Genomic DNA, 18045 nt, shown 5'->3' with positions numbered 1-18045 from the left:
TTATGGGTTACCGTACGGCCTTCAACAATGAGCAAAGTCTATACCGCATAATCAGCTACAAAAGCCCCCGAAATGACAATGTAAAAAAATCAAACGTGAAAACTAACGGCCTAAGGGTGTAGAAAAAATAAACGTAAAACAAATATGTAACACACAAACAATCGACAGCCACTGAATTACAGGCTCCTGACTTGGAACAGGCACACACATTCCGAATGTGGCGGGGTTTAACGTGTTAGCGGGTTTCCAACCCTCCCCTTACTTGGGACAGCAGAATAACAGTACAATATGAGAACGAAGTATAAAAATCAGTTGATAAATGCTTAACAGTTTGTTCTCTATAAAAGCAATACCAATACATTTGTACCGATTAAGAGTTATTCAAAGATCGTACTTCAATGTTTAATAATAACGTTTAATGACAAGTTATTTAATGTTTTAAAATATGTTTATATGGATCGTATATAACTTTTAGGACTGTCATTTTAATTTGTTCTAGTAGCGTTCATTCTTACTTAACTTCTCATTCATTATACATATATTATACTAGAACACACCCGCGATGACTGAATTAAAGTATCTAATTATGTGTAAGCCTTATTTTATCCTCAATTTTAGTAATGGTATTGTCTTCTGATATATTCATGCTGATTAAAAGATGAACAGTGTTCTCTGCTTTCAAAATCTTTCTGTTTGAACCCGTCAACCTGAAGCTTATCAATTATTGGTAAAACGTATAATTTGGAAAACAAAATGGGCTTGGAATGGAGTAATTTTTAATCAACAGCATTATCCTATATTAGTTATACATAAAGTTAAAATCTTAGATTCGCCGTTTTTACGTCATGTCAGCTAACCAATGGAACTCCTTATTTTAAGTCTAGATTTTTAGTATTCGTATTGTCATTTTATGAAGTCATGCTGATTAAAATATTACATTATGAAACAATTTAACAATGATGAATTAAGTAGTGTCAACTCTGTGATCATGACCCGTGTAAATAGAAAAACTCAAATGATATTCATGTACGTTTCGGTAATGAAGTTTATCGACAGGTTGTATGTAATCCTTTGGGTACGAATTACGCCCCTTTAATATAAGATTGTTCTGTTATCAATCCTAGTTTATGACCTAACTCAGAAAAGCTCGACTAAATTTCATTTAATTGATGAAGTCAACAACATTTACTGTTATTTTGATGACATTTGTTTATTAAATTGTTATAAATGTTCTAAATGTACTGCCGAAATTTAACCAAATGAACTAACTTTAACTAAATCAAATATAGACTGTAAATCCTTTTCCTGGATGAATTAGATATTTTAACAGAGGAAACTCTATATTGAAATTTACGACACTCTAGAACGTTGCCAATTCAACACTGTGATTAGATAATTGTTCTTTTCATATGCTTTTATATTGATTTAGTTATCAGTAAATACATTGAAACTTAATACATGTATTACCGCTGTATACATATTCAAATTCATAGATCTACAATATGGCGATATCAGTATATTGGTATTGCACAAGGCCGTGTTTTCTCTGACTGCTTATGACGTATTTGCACTATATGTTTGATGTGTACTCATTGATAACTAAGTCTTAGATACATGATTTTTTAATTTAGTTATCATTGAATTTGAACTAGATGCCAGTAACTGCAAGAAATCTCAGATCTGTACTTAATGTCTTTTTGTTATTGGGATGTACAAGTACCATTCAATAGCCACTCTGTGTGTTTATGTGTATCCAACAGAGAAGTTGAGCCTTGGTCAACTCATTTTAAAAGTGTTTTATGTGTTGTTCTGTTACAACTCTGTATCAGGTTAGGGAGAGTTTGCGCCTTAAAACTAGTTTAACCCTACCACATTCCGTATATCCTGTCGTTTATTATTTTGTATGTACTTTTTAAAAGCAGTTAGTTTTTCGTTTTACTTTTAAGGTTTTGAAGTCTTTTATTGTAGACTATGCGGTATGGGCGTAACTGATAAATGAAGGCCGTCCATTGGTCTACATTTAATTTCTGTGTCATTTGGTCTCTTGTGTAGAGTTGCATTATCGTCAATCTTTCTACAACTTCTTTTTTATGTTGTTAACAAATATTTAAAATACTTTGTACCAAAACATTACAAAAACAATACCTTCACAGTGAATTAAAGAATATAAATTAAAAACCTATTGCCTTATTCATCCTTGAAGAGGTACATCTTTCTCTGAAAATTTTGTTTTGCAGTCCTACATAGCAGGTTTGAAAATTATTGCATTCAAAAAGATTTGAGGAAAATTGCATTTTAGGCGTCAAAGGCAATTAGGCATAGTGTTTATATTGACCTTTAAGCATTACCTCAGGTTATTGTCGAGCATGCAAAAACGAGTTAAAGCGATCCAACCTCCCGTCGTCGTCATCGTCTACGGCGGCGTCCACAAATATTCACTCTGCGGTTAAAATTTTATAAATTGCAATAACTATCCTGGATTTCTACCAAAATTGGACAGAAAAGTTACCAGGATTATAATTCAATACGCCAGACGCGCGTTTCGTCTACATAAGATTCATCAGTGATGCTCAGATAAAAATAGTTATAAAGCCAAATAAGTACAAAGTTGAAGAGCATTGAGAACCCAAAATTCCAAAAACGTTGTGCAAAATACGGCTTAGTTAATCTTTGTCTGGGATAAGAAAATCCTTAGTTTTTCGAAAAATTCACAGTTTTGTAACAGGAAATTTATAAAAATGACCAAAGCTTGTTTATGATAATAAGATAGTATCCATAATAAAACTTTTAAAATACCAATCCTGTTTATCCGTATTTTACTTATAAATGGACTTTTTGTCAGTTAACATGCCATTAATACTTTGGAGTAAGTCTTAATTTATTATTCTTAAAATATCATGGATTTGTATCCAACTAGGACAGAAGCTTATTTGTGATCGAAAGCTAGTATCTAGAGGGTAATATTATTACAGTTGAACTATTTCTTTATAGATAACATGACTTACAATCTGGAGTTAAATTTGTTAAAGCATGTTTTAGTTTCATGAAGAAAGCAACACATTGGGTTTCACGGAAACCTTACGCATTTCTATTCTGGATAGTCGAAACGACCGAAAAAAATGCTTGATATTGCCGATGTGCTTGATAATTTTTCAAACAGTGAGCAGCCGTCCTAAATAAACTCATTATAGATACCAGCACTAAATTTTGTATATACGCCAGACGCGCGTTTCGTCTACAAAAGACTCATCAGTGACGCTCGAATCCAAAAAAGTTAAAAAAAAAAAAGCCAAAAAAAGTACAAAGTTAAAGAGCATTGAGATCCAAAATTCCTAAAAGTGTTGCCAAATACAGATAAGGTAATATATGCCTGAGGTAGAAAAGCCTTATTATTTCAAAAAATTCAAAATTTTGTAAATAGTTAATTTATAAATATAACAGTATCAATGATAATTCATGTCAGCACAAAAAAGTGCTGACTACTTGGCTCGTGATACCCTCGGGGATATAAATCTCCACCAGCAGTGGCATCGACCCAGTGGTTGTAAATAAACTCATCATAGATACCAGGACTAAATTTTCTATATACGCCAGACGCGCGTTTCGTCTACAAAAAGACTCATCAGTGACGCTCGAATCCAAAAATATAGAAGAAAAGCCAAATAAAGTACAAAGTTGAAGAGCATTGAGATCCAACAACAATATATTATTTACCCTTTTCAATAGTCTGTGGTTCCCACTTATCTTCTTGATTAACATCATTTGCACTATTCAAACTGGTATTTAATGTTACGTCACTTTTGCTAGAAGAATCTGGAAATATGTTATTTTACTGTGAAAGCTCATAGTGGGTTTTAATAACTAATAATGACAAAACAGCTCTCTATACAAAGCGTTTATTAATTGAATGTTTGAAATGGACAAAATTGGTTCTCACATTACATCTTCCTATTTATAAACCTCATCTTAATTGTGTGTATAATGACGAGAGAACGAAGCATAAGCGTTTTCAAACGCATTAAAAGTAACAACACTGCAAAGTTAAGACGAATAAGAATACAGCGTGCTCACTGAAACATAGTTAAAAGTAGCGTACGATATATTCAATAGCATGCTCACGTGGGGTTGGGTCGTTATGAAACTGACTTATTTAGGTAAATATAACAAATGAATAAGTAAAACAAATCAATACAAGACGGGAAAAATAGTTTCGAAAAGATATATCCTTTATCAGTATGATTCAAAATGAATCTTATCATTTAATAATGATTTTTTTTATATTTAGATTTGCATGAACCACACTGTGCGTCACCAATGAATTGGTTTGGTTACCACTCAAACATTTTCTTATAATTTGGATTATATGGATGTCAAAAGGAAATATGTGCAAATTTACAATAAATATGAGATAATTATAGTTATCAAAAGTACCAGGATTATAATTTTATACGCCAGACGCGCGTTTCGTCTACATAAGACTCATCAGTGACACTCAGATCAAAATAGTTAAAAAGCCAAACAAATACAAAGTTGAAGAGCACTGAAGACCCAAAATTCCAAAAAGTTGTGCCAAATACGGCTAAGGTAATCTACTCCTGGGATAAGAAAATCCTTAGTTTTTCGAAAAATTCACATTTTTGTTACTTATCTCAAAATATGTGTATTACCATCGGCAATATCAGAGTCTATATCATGAGGTTCCCATTTGTCTTCTGTGTCAGCATCATGTTCACTATGCAAACTGTTATCGCTGATGATGGTCGTCTTTCTGATAGTGGTATCTGGAATTTATATCTCATAGTAAAAGCTAATAAAGGTTTTAATTGGACGGAATCTTCCCGTGTGAAATAAATACAGAAGTTGGAAAATCCGGTGAAAATATCTGCTGAGTATAAATAGGTTTATGAATGACTACAACTCTTTTGATAATACTGTCATTCGAGATTATGCAATGTTCAGATCATTCGGTTTCCATGTACATGATGTAGCGCTTTTGGTTATTTTTCTCTGAGTCTTTTTAGCATTGGTAGGCTGATAAAGATATGTTTGTACATCAGCAAATCAGCAAATTAAGTAGCAAAATGAAGCAAAATTCTGAAAATGACTACCCACTAGAAAATAAAATGATTATAGAAATGTAAAATTCTGAGTACAATATCGGGTCATTATTTGAAGAATGACAGTGATTCTCTGTCAGAGTCAATGTTAATCTAACTATGTGTCTATCATGGTAATGATTCGGTCCCAGTATAACCTTATGTGTATATTTAAACATAGATAAATGAAATAAAATCGTGCAAAATGGGGTTGTTGAATTTGATGTTTACCGTTTTGTGCTTCTTTAATACACTTGTTTGTTTTTATAGTGTTTAAGATGATAACATAATGTTGATTGCTGTACCCCTATTTTTGACATTTTTACCTATTATGTCTGTTTGTTTTTGTCCCGCATCGTTGTCAATATAATGGAATTTGAAGCGACTATCATACAAGTGAGAGATTTAGATAGGTATAAACCCAGGTTTAATCCACCATTTTCTAGCAAATGCCTCTACCAAGTCAGGAATATGACATTTGTTATCTATTCGTTTGATGAGTTAAAGCTTTTAATTTTGTAATTTGTTTAGGGACTGTGGAGTTCAGTACTTTTGTGATCGTACTTGTCTGTCTATGAAAAACATTATATTAAATTTTTTTGATAACCTACTTCATTGTTCAAAACAATTTTAGTTTTTTTGTTTTTCAAATAGACAGTAAAAAATATTACAGTCGTTCCTTATCAATTGATTTAACCTCTATTTCTTAGAAGTAAATCATAAAAAAACCTTGATGACGTCGAAGTCACATGACAAAATTAGGCTTATTATATAAATAAACTCATCATAGATTCCATGACTAAATTTTATATCTACGCCAGACGCGCGTTTCGTCTACAAAAGACTCATCAGTGACGCTGGAATCCATAGACAAAACAACTGTTGGACAATCAGAAGATGAGCTACATCTAAATTAAATTATGATGTGATATATATATTTATAGTATCGTGCAACTTGCCTTAACTAATATTCCGTTATCTTTTACTTAATAATGACATCAATAATACTACTTAATAGCGTATTGTTTACTTAGAACTATAAACGAAAGTAACATTAGTTTTGCATATACTGTGCATCCATACGTATCAAGTATCACCTCCAGGTTTTCGTGGGGACAGATATTTAGCTTTCTTTTAACGTTTTGTATTACTCAAGTATGTTGGCTTTTCGTTATGATGTTATCCGTTTTCTCAGACTTGCAGTACTTGTTTAGTTTTCTTAATTTATTTTCAATTTAAAATAACGTATGTTTATTAAATTGCCGGAAAATTTGACACTTTTAGCATTGTTTAGATATAAATACTTATAATCAGAATGTGATAAATTACTACAAGCTAAAACTGAATGCTGAAAGATATGAAAGTCTCATTTTATTACGAAAAATAATTACGATATCAGATAAAGGTGAAAGTTATTTCAATATTTTAATAATTGAGACAGTATTTCAAAAAGTGTACTAATAGTTTCGGTAGCTTATCTTAGCTGAAACTGAATGCGGAAGGATATTAAAGTGTCGTTTGATAATTTAAATGGATTAGGATGTAGGCCAAAGGTTGAAGTTATTTCAGATTTCAAAAAATTAGGCAATACATGTAGGTAGTCCCTACGGGCAATAATTTTCGGCTCCACTTTTCACATGATAAAGGTTTCAAAGCGCTATAGATCATACTTCTTGATATTTGGTTACCTGGTATATATGAATCATTTTTTGTCCCACAACTGCCACAGAATTTGATTCTTGAGTTAATTACATTATAACAAGGAGACCCATCTATTTTGCCTGTGCATAATGATCCTTTGTCAATGCTATGGTTATTTCTGTGTCCACAATTGTCGCAAAATCTTTGACTCTGAGATATATCACTGTTGCAGTTCTGACAGCAACTTAAATCTAATGCGTTCATACTGACTAAAAAATAAAACGAACATAAGCTGTAATAAAGACATATCAACCAATCCATGCCATTCAAAGCCGATTGTTAAATGTATTAAAAACAACAACAAAAGAACAATCTATCAGCGGAAACAAATTTGTTTAGCACGTTTATTACATGTTTAAAAAAGTTAAATTGATGGTAATCAAAGATAGAATTGACGTTCAAATCTTTTGGAGATTTCTTTGAAGCTTCAACATTCAATTCATACGACATTGCAATGACAGATTATTTTCAATACTAATTTTATATAGTTTTAAAGACAATCTAGAGTATGAGTTGTGGTAGTGTTTAATATATTCACAATTTCGAATTTGCGTATTGTCATTTGTATTGCTCAATATTTAAGTTACATAACCCGAAGGAAAAAAACTTTATCAGCCACATGACTCTTTTCCTGTATTCATAACCCTTTTCCTACACTAGATCTAACAAACGGGAAAAGTACGCTCATGTTAGATTTACTTGCAGTTTTGCTTTTTAAATCGTATTGTGTTTCTTAATCGCAATTAAGAACATCACAGAACAAAAATAATGAAAACAACACTTACTACTTCGTAGTCATCAGAAGCGTTTACCGTAATAAATATAATCAGAAACGTCCACATCCGCCGAATATATGCAAACCAAGAATGTATAAGAATAACAATTGAAGAGCTATACATGTGACAAAAAGGACCTACAAATCATAGTCAAATCTATATTAGATAACATTCTCTGAGAGAGCAACATTAGTTTCCAAGTAGTTTATAAATTTATAAAAAGCCAATTTAAGAAAGATTTGTTTTGAATTGTATCAGTACCGAAGTATTGACTACATGTATTGAGCTGTTAATAATTTCGGGGATTAAAAGTCTACCAACAACGGTATCCACCCAGCGTTGTAAATTACTAAAAAAAACCAGCACATTTACAAAATGTAATTGAAACAAGAATATGGTGTATCATTGATAAAAGAAATCTCTGCAAGTTTTTGTCTAAAAAAATAACGTGAGAATTGATTGTAATGTTGCCTGCAAGGTACAAAGGATCATACCTCACTTTTAAGTTCAAGACCTCCCTTTTGATCAAACATTTTGCTGTGTGTTGAATATGCTGCATCGTTGCATCGAATAAGACAACTCGTGGTAATAAAAATACGTAATATATTAAAGCGAAGATGAAAAAGCAAAACATGCTATCATAAAATAGTAGCCTTCATTTACGGACACAATACATATATAAGACATGTCACAGGGTAACTCGATATAAAAATAAATAAATGGACAGATAAATATGTATGTAAAGGGCAGCAATTTCAAAGGTTGTATGTAACCCCCAGATAAATAATAAATGACAGCAAGAAGGAAAATGAAGAAGTACAAACAAGGAAATGTATTTTAAGAATGAAAACAGCATATATGCATAACTGTCAAAATGTTCTATACCGCTAATTTTGCAAAGGTACTATTTTTTAATATATATATATTTATTGAAATCTTTACATTTGTTAGTTAAAACATTGATGACCGGTACCGTATCTTTTTATATAATTTATATTTCTGTTTGGAGGGCTTTTCATAAATATTTATATCTATATTTCTTAATGTTTCTAGAGGGATCGGTTTGTGTTTTCGTTTTTAGAAATATTATGTATACAATTACATTTTTGTTGGTTTCTTTTTGATAAAAATATATATTACATAAAGACAAATATGAAACTTACATAAGGGTTTATATTCAGCTTTAATTGGTCCTAACACAATTTCCTACGTTTCTTTGAAAATCATACTTTTACTCTTATCAAATATTTTATGATTTTCAACTTAATTTGAATATCTAACCTACTCTAGCATTTGGGTGGATATTGAATATTGAATATCGAATAACGAACCAGCGCAAACTTCACATACCTTATGTTTTTCCATTTGGAACAACATATCTAAAGAATGACAAAAAACTGAAAACTGAAAGGCGAAATCGACCATCAAAATCCTCTGCTTCCAATTTTGGAATGAGCTGCAAAACCATAATATACAGTTAAGTAACTAGAAACATTTAGAACTTTCTCAAAATCAACTCCTACATTGAATGGCAGTTATACCAAAGTTGAGCATGCTGACTGCTTTTGGTGCTTTTGGTGCTTAAATGCATTATTTATCTTGTGTTTTCATGTTGACAAATGCGGAGCTGTTAACTGCATTCTGCTTCTGCTGCTTTGGTTTAAGCTTTGTTTTTGTGATAGCATGTTGCTTGATATGTTTATTTGCTTGCTGCATGTTATGCTAATGATTTATTTAACTGTTTGTTGCTCATGCATGACGAGTAGTAGTAAAGTTCTGCTTACATGTGTGTATTGTCCATATTTTACATGTATTTGCTTTGTCTAAAATTCACTGTTTAGTTTAAAAGTTATTAAATCATGGCCTTAATAAATGCTTAAGGGGCTTGTAAAATTTGCACATTCATTATAAAGTGAATTTTGTACTATGTTATACCAACAATATTAGGGATTTAGGGGAATGGTATATATGTTTAATTAATTTTGGCTATATAGTTTTCTACAGTTTATGAGGAGAAAATGATTTACCTGCAGATCTGTTATCAAAACTCTTACTATACCAGGACCATAACTATTACTTAATGAATTTAAACAACTTATTCATGGTCTTGCAAATTTGGTTACTATTTATAATGACCCGTAAGGGGGGAGTAAAAAGGGAGGGAATTCAAAAGGGTGAGGAGTTATTATTTTGAAAACCCTGAATTGCTACAAAGCTTATTGTGATCTTATTTACTTTATATATTTTTTACAGATGTCTAAATGTATGATATTGTTTATTTGTCAGTATGTTAAAAAATCAGGAATGACATACCATCATAGTATACTTAAAACATTTGACTGTTGGATAGAGTTACATATCACATCTATTGAACTGTTTGATAAATGACTAGTTTGAAAATAGGATCTCTTAACTGTAGGGGTCTGTCAGAGGAGGTGAAGAGAAGAGATTTTTTTTCAAGATATAGGAAAAGATATGATATAATTATATTAACAGATACACATTGTACTTAAGAAAAAGAAAAGCAGTGGGCACATGAGTGGGGATATAAGGCATTCTTTAGCTCTGGTTCCAGCCGCTCAAGAGGGGTAGCAATTCTAATAAAAAATAGTTTTACATTTACTATTCACCAAGAAAAAAAGGACCAGGAAGGCAATTTTATCAGTCTAGATATGACCATTCAAGATTATCAACTTTCTCTTGTTGCAATATATGGTCCCAATGGGGACTCTCCAACTTTTTTTGAAAATATAAAAAGTCTAGTATCTGGTATAAAAAATAGCTCCATAATTATGGCTGGAGACTGAAATGTGGTGCAAGACTTTGATAAGGACACCTCAAATTATAGTGCTAAAAACAATATAAGAGCACATGATAAAATTTTAGATATGATAGAGTCCCTGGACCTTGTTGATATATGGCGAGCATTAAATCCAGATACAAAAAGATTTACATGGCGTGGTCCTGGGCTTAAGCAAAGTCGTTTGGATTACTTTATGATTTCATCTGATCTTGAACCATTTGTAAACAAGAGTGCACACGCTGAAATGTCTCGCCTTCTATACTAATCATTGATATTATGTTGATAGTCCTAAGTATAAAGCTAAGCTTTATTACAACTGTCACATACACTTTACATTAACCAAGATAACTAAACAAAGACCAATGAACCTTGAAAAAGAGGTCCAGGTCAGATGAACCATGCCAGGCAGACAGGTACAGCTAACAATGCTTCTATACAACCTATATAGTTGACACATTACTTATAGTTTAAGAAAAATAGATCAAAACACAAAAACTTAACACTGTGCAATGAACCGTGAAAATGAGGTCACGGTTAAATAAAACCTGCTCGACTGACATAAAGATCATAAAATATTTCCATACACCAAATATAGTTGACCAATGGCATATAGTATTAGATAAAAAGACCAAAACTCAAAAACTTAACTTCGACCACTGAACCATGAAAATGAGGTCAAGGTCACATGACATCTGCCCGCTAGACATGTACAATTAACAATCATTCCATACAACAAATATAGTAGACCTATTGCATATGGTATGAGAAAAACAGACCAAAACACAAAAATTTAACTATAACCACTGAACCATGCAAATGAGGTCAAGGTCAGATGACACCTGCCAGTTGGTCATGTACACCTTACAGTCCTTCCATGCACCGAATATACTAGCCCTATTGTTTATAGTATCTGAGATATGGACTTGACCACCAAAACTTAACCTTGTTCACTGATCCATGAAATAAGGTCGAGGTCAAGTGAAAACTGTCTGACAGACACGAGGACCTTGCAAGGTACGCACATATCAAATATAGTTATCCTATTACTTATAATAAGAGAGAATTCAACATTACAAAAAATTTGAACTTTTTTTTCAAGTGGTCACTGAACAATGAAATTGAGGTCAAGTACATTTGTCATGTGACTGACGGAAACTTCGTAACATGAAGCATCTATATACAAAGTATGGAGCATCCAGGTCTTCCACCTTCTAAAATATAAAGCTTTTAAGAAGTGAGCTAACGCCGTAGCCGCCGTCGCCGGATCACTATCCCTATGTCGAGCTTTCTGCAACAAAAGTTACAGGCTCGACAAAAATGTAGACATGGATATAAGTTACAGGTCTGATCATTCTCCAGTGTACCTGACCTTACAGTTTTACAATCAAATTAAAGGTAAAGGCACATGGAAGTTTAATAATAGCTTACTACATGATATGGTATATTTAATAAAAAATTGCATTAGGGAAACTATAAATCAATACTCTCTGCCTAGGAATGACATGGAAACAGAACTATCAGTCAACCCACACTTGTTTTGGAAACTCTTAAAATGTATGATAAGAGGGAAAACAATATCATATGCCAGTTATATAAAAAAGAAAAACACAAAAACTGAAAATGATTTAGAACTCAAGCTAGCTAAATTACTTGAAAATTATGAAATAGACCCCTCAGAATTATTAAATTCAGAAATTAAAATTTTAGAAAATGAACTTGTTCAACACAGAGAGAAAATAGTAACAGGTATTATGGCAAGAGCAAAGGCAAGATGGGTAGCAGAAGGTGAAAAATGAAAAAACTATTTTTGTAATCTTGAAAAAAGAAATTATAATGAAAAGATAATTTCAAGATTAATTAATAATAATGGGGAGGAAATTTTCAACTAAAGTGAAATTTTAGAAGAACAAAAATCATTTTATGAAAAACAGTACTCCTCAACAAATCCTATTCTTCATCAGGAACATAAAAATCTATTTTTTGATGAAAATAATCTTTTTATCCCTAAACTTTCTGATGAACAGAGGTTACAGGCAGAGAGTAATTTAAATACTAATGAATGCTTAAAAACATTGAAAAATATGAAAAATGGTAAATCTCGAGGGATGGATGGATTTACAACAGAATTTTATAAATGTTTTTGGATAGACCTCCATGAGTTTATTATTAAATCTTTTAATTATAGCTTAGAAACTGGATCTTTTTCGGTTAGTCAGAAACAAGGAGTAATAACATGCATTCCAAAAGAGGGTAAATCAAAATTTCAATTAAAAAACTGGAGACCTATCACTTTATTAAATGTTGATATAAAAATTGCATCAGCTGCATTAGCAAATAGAATAAAACCTTTTCTTGGGGATATAATTAGTGAAACACAGCAAGGTTTCATAAAGAGAAGGTATATTGAAGAATGTACCAGGCTTATTTTTGACATTATGGAAAAGGCAGAAGATGATAATCTACCAGGTCTTTTACTTTTATTAGACTTTGAGAAAGCTTTTGATACTCTTGAGTGGTCATTTATAGACTTGGTTTTGTCTTTTCCAGGATTTGGTCCTATTTTTTGTAGATGGGTCAAGACCTTATATTCAGAATCTCAGAGCTGTATTATAAATAATGGACATTGCTCTCAATTTTTTAATATTGGTCGGGGTGTTAGACCAGGTGATCCTCTATCTCCATATCTTTTTATATTATCTTTAGAGCTTATGAGTGCTGCACCTAAAAATAACCCAGATATATATGGTATGAAAATAAATGATTCTGAGTATCTACTAAGCCAGTATGCAGATGACTCGTGTCTCTTATTAGATGAGGATGAGCAATCTTTAGATAAATGTTTATATACTTTAGAAAAATGTTCTGAGTGTGCGGGACTTAGGGCTAATTTTGATAAAACGGAAGCCATATGGATTGGATCTAAGATTCACTCAAGGGATAAACTAACAACTACAAGAAATTTGAACTGAAATCATTCAGGAGAATTTAAACTTTTAGGAATACAATTTGATCTGCTCAGTGAAAATAAAACGCTTGTAAATTTTGAAGAACAAAAAAGAGCCTGCTAAATTCCTGGGTTTATAGAGATTTAACATATATATATGGGAAAGATCACTGTCATTAAATCACTAGCTCTACCTATTCTAATTCAATTATTGACAGTTTTGCCAAATCTGCCGGATCATAAAATAAAAGCAATTCAAAATATTTTTTTTTAGTTTCTTGTGGTCAGGAAAACCAGACAAGATTAAAAGAAAAGTTATGATAGGGTTATTTGAAAATGGGGGATTGAAAATGCCAGATATTATTTTTTTTTGTTATTCATTAAAGATGACATGGATAAATAAACTTTTAGACCCCTTGAATATATTCCCATGGATAACATTGTTAATAGATCAATACAACAAATTAGGAGCAGACAAAATATGGTTGATGACCCCTGATGGTATCCAAAAGATTTCTTCAAATTTTAATAATTTCTGGAAAGATATTTTACTAAACTGGAATATCCTAAACACTGTCACTAATGGCACTGCTAAAGGGATCATGAAACAATCCATATGGCGAAACAAGAGTTTGAAAATTAATAATAAAACTGTCTTTTACCAGAGATTGGTTGAATCAGGAGTTTTCTTTATATGTGATTTACTTGATGAAAACAGTATTTTTTTTTACTTTAAAAGAATTCTGCGAAAAATATAATCTTAATATTAATTTCTTGGAATACCATTCTTTGCTTCATACGATACCAAAAGACTGGAAAAATTTAATCACTACTTCAGAGAAAATTACTCACATATCTAACGATAAATTTGAATTTATAAAAAAAAAAAAAAAGTCATGTCAGTTCTTTTATAAAAAATTCTTGTCAATGTATACAGAACGTCCTACAAAACAAGAAGACAAAATGTGTAAGGAACTAGGCACTCATATAGAAAATTGGGATTTCATTTATAGTTTACCCTTTTGTTGCACTAAAAACAACAAATTTAGTATGTTCCAGTTTAAGATTTTACATAGAACTCTCGCTACAAATGCATTATTGCAGAAATACGGGTTATAAGAAACTAACTTGTGTAGTTTCTGTAATGAAACTAAAGAAACTATAAGTCACCTTTTCTTGGAATTTATCCTAGTTAGAAATTTGTGGTTAGAAATTGCAGCACTTTTTCTAGTTGAAAATAATTTAACTTTGATTCTTAATGTGGAAAATATTGTTCTTGGGTCAGAGTCTTGGGAAATTTCCCTAAATTTATTCACTACTCTGGTTAAATATTACATTTATACATGTCGCTTTTTAATACTTCATTACCGACTCTTACAGGTGTCATAGCTATGATTAAAAATTCCTACCAAATAGAAAAAATATCTACCTCCTTTTACAGATCCCCTAGAGCAAGAGAGAAATTTGATAGTAAATGGGAATTAATTAAAAACTTAGTTCACATGTGAGGAGAGATCTTTCTATTTATGTACTTACTTAAGGCTTTAAAATAGTTCATGTACAATTAATAATATGTTGATGCACATCACAACTGGACAGTGATTTGTGTGCATCTTAAAAGTACTATCTATGTTTATTGCTATTGTTATATATATATTGATATACTAGTTTTTGTTTGATTGTATTTGAATTATCTCCCCTTGACTTAGGTTGACATTTATTATGTGACTCTGTCCAACATGTTGTCCAACATGTTATCTGTTAATGATCTCTGGTGGCCTCTCCTGGTACCTCTCATGTTTTACATCACTGTATAGGCAGTGATGCATGTGGCTAGAGGAGAAGTCTGATGCAATCCATAACCTTATCAGCATATTCAGGTATTCTAATCCAGAGTGATAAAGGATGTGTATGATCTAGTAGAAAATTTAGAACAATTAGCATAACTAACTTTTTTATTTTAGACTGTTATTGAAAAATTTAATATCAATATATGTATTATGAATTAACTATATAATTATGTATCAATATACTTGGTGTATTTTCAGATGAAATAAGAATAAATTACAAAAAAAAATCCTCTGTCGGGAAAAACTCATATTAGACTATATTTTAAGACAAACGACATGATTATAAATAAAATTCACGTAAGATTTTTCTTTTATAGTTTCCTAAACAATTATATATCATCGAGAGCAGTATAACAATAAGTACACGGTATTTTATACACGTGGCAAAATATAGCTAGATACAAACAATGGCGCCGCATGTATTTTATTAAAAGAAATACGAACTAAAGTTCTACCCCTGAATAAAAGGGTATTGATTTTTAATTCAAAAAGTCCCATCGGTTAAACATCAATGACATAATATTGATAAGAATGTTTTACATTCAAGTTTAAAGTGTTTCCGTTGTCATGATAGTTGTACCAGCATGACCTAACTGGGACAAAATATTGAGATAAAAATTATAGAAGGTGTCATAAGATCTTTGATTACAGTTTTTTCGGTGGTTACATTGCTAATGATATTGATAAATTTAAAGCATACATGTATTCTAATATATGTTTCCGAATTTTAAATGCAATAACAAGCTTTGATTCTTGAAAACGAAACCATGAGCACGGAGGGTAAATGTTTTATTTAGTTCAAGAATTAACGTTCATCCCTTGTCTTTAAACTTAAACTTTTGTTTATATATATTTTCAAAATTCAAGTCTTTTCTTAATTAGATAGTATGGTAAGTGAATTTTTAAAAATAACCATGTAATCATGACCAACGATGCATTACTAAATCAATGTTTACAAATTTTTTAAAGAAATACTTATATAAAACCACACGTCTGTCCTTAATTTATCAGCCTTGTGAATAGTATCCGTGTTTACAAAATTAGACATATCCAAATTTATTTCTAAGTATGTATTTTAAGTATCCAACGGACATATTTTTATAAGAATTCTAGTTCTAGGCACATCAAGATATAAAAGTAAAGAAATTTGCGAATAAACATTGTTTTAGAATAATGTAGTAAAACAGATGAAATCATACTGCATTTATAAAACAAAAATGGACGAGTTGAATGTAATCATTTTGGTTTCAAATATGTGAAATAGACAATAATAATCCAAAAATAAACGATAAAACACGTTATTATATTACAAACATATCAACAATAACATACAAAATAGGACAAAAACAAACAAACTAAAAACATAGGGACAACAGACATGACAGCGAAAATTCATGGATTCGAACCTAGACCAAAGTATATACCTTTAATTTTAATATTTAATTAAATGATCTTCACCATGCTATGTGTATCATATGTGTATTTATAAATAAAAAATAGACATCTACATTTCAATCCATTGGAAGCCGAGAGGTTTTGTCGATATTGTTATGTCAGTCGCACATAACATTTTTAAAAGATGGGTTTAATTCTCAATGTAGGCAAAAAACAATAACAAAAACTGAAGATACGTGTTTGAATTGATTCTTTTAGTGACCAGAAATCAGTGTATTAGCCAATTCAAACCAAAAAAAGAACCCACGGTATATGGATAGAATGACGTCACGAAAATAGTTTTATATACATTGATACGATATTCAGAAAATATCGTTTATTATGTGGTTCATAAGTGTTTCCCGTTTCTTGTTTTGTATATAGATTATACCGTTGGTTTTCCCGTTTGAATATATTTACACAAGTAATATTTTGGGGCCTTTTATACCTTGTTGTTAAGCCAAGACCCCGTGTTGAAGACCGTACTTTCACCTATAATGGTTAACTTTTATAAATTGTTACTTGCATGGAGAGTTGTCTTATTGGTACTCATACACCATCTTCTTATATCTATTAATACATATTAACGGTTATATATTATGTCAATATTTTTTTTCCTTGCAAAAGAAATAATGATCTTAACCGTAGTTAAAACTTTTTAATTTAAAGTGTTGTAAACATTGAAACACCCATTGTGGCTTTGAACATTTTCTACTCTTTTCTCGAGTTGTTGTCTCTTTTACACATTTCATGTGGTTTTGTTTCTATTTTAATTGATAATTTTTACTATTTCAACGCTTAAGCATGTCAACACAGAAGTGCTGACTACTAGTATGGTGATACACTCGGGGGGTAGGGGGAACCATCAACTGCATTATTCATTGACATATATATCTCATGAACATCTTTTCGCTTTTATATTGATGTTATATTTTCCTTTGGACGTTAATCGCCGATGCACTATTGCCACAAATGACAAAATTTGTCTTACCTGTACGTCGAAATCTGAACTTTTAACTAAAAGTCTGTCTGTTGTATCCCATGCCGATAAAATGCGTCAACAAAATCCAACATGCTATCAAAAGGAAATAATCTATATGGTTATCTTAAATAGTTGTAACTCCGTATCGATTTAAAATGATAAACCTGACGTATGATGTAGGCATAAAATGGCTGATTGTATTTTAGGCTTTATATCATTCAAAATATTTATGTCACTAGATTTTTTATGAACAAAGAAAAGTGTGTTTGGTATTACGTTTAATATACATGTAACAGATCAACTCTTATCGACTGCTGAAAACTTGATCCGTCCTATCTATACTAGAAAAACATAGGATATTGGGTATCTATTCATGCTTTTAATGAAACAATTAATGAGGAATGTCGAATTCGTTTTGATCTCAGAAAACATGGCGGTTGTGTTTGTATTGAACGTTTA

This window comes from Mytilus edulis, chromosome 11 (assembly GCF_963676685.1).
Source record: "Mytilus edulis chromosome 11, xbMytEdul2.2, whole genome shotgun sequence".
Classification (NCBI taxonomy): Eukaryota; Metazoa; Mollusca; class Bivalvia; order Mytilida; family Mytilidae; genus Mytilus; species Mytilus edulis.
This window is presented reverse-complemented; position numbering follows the sequence as displayed.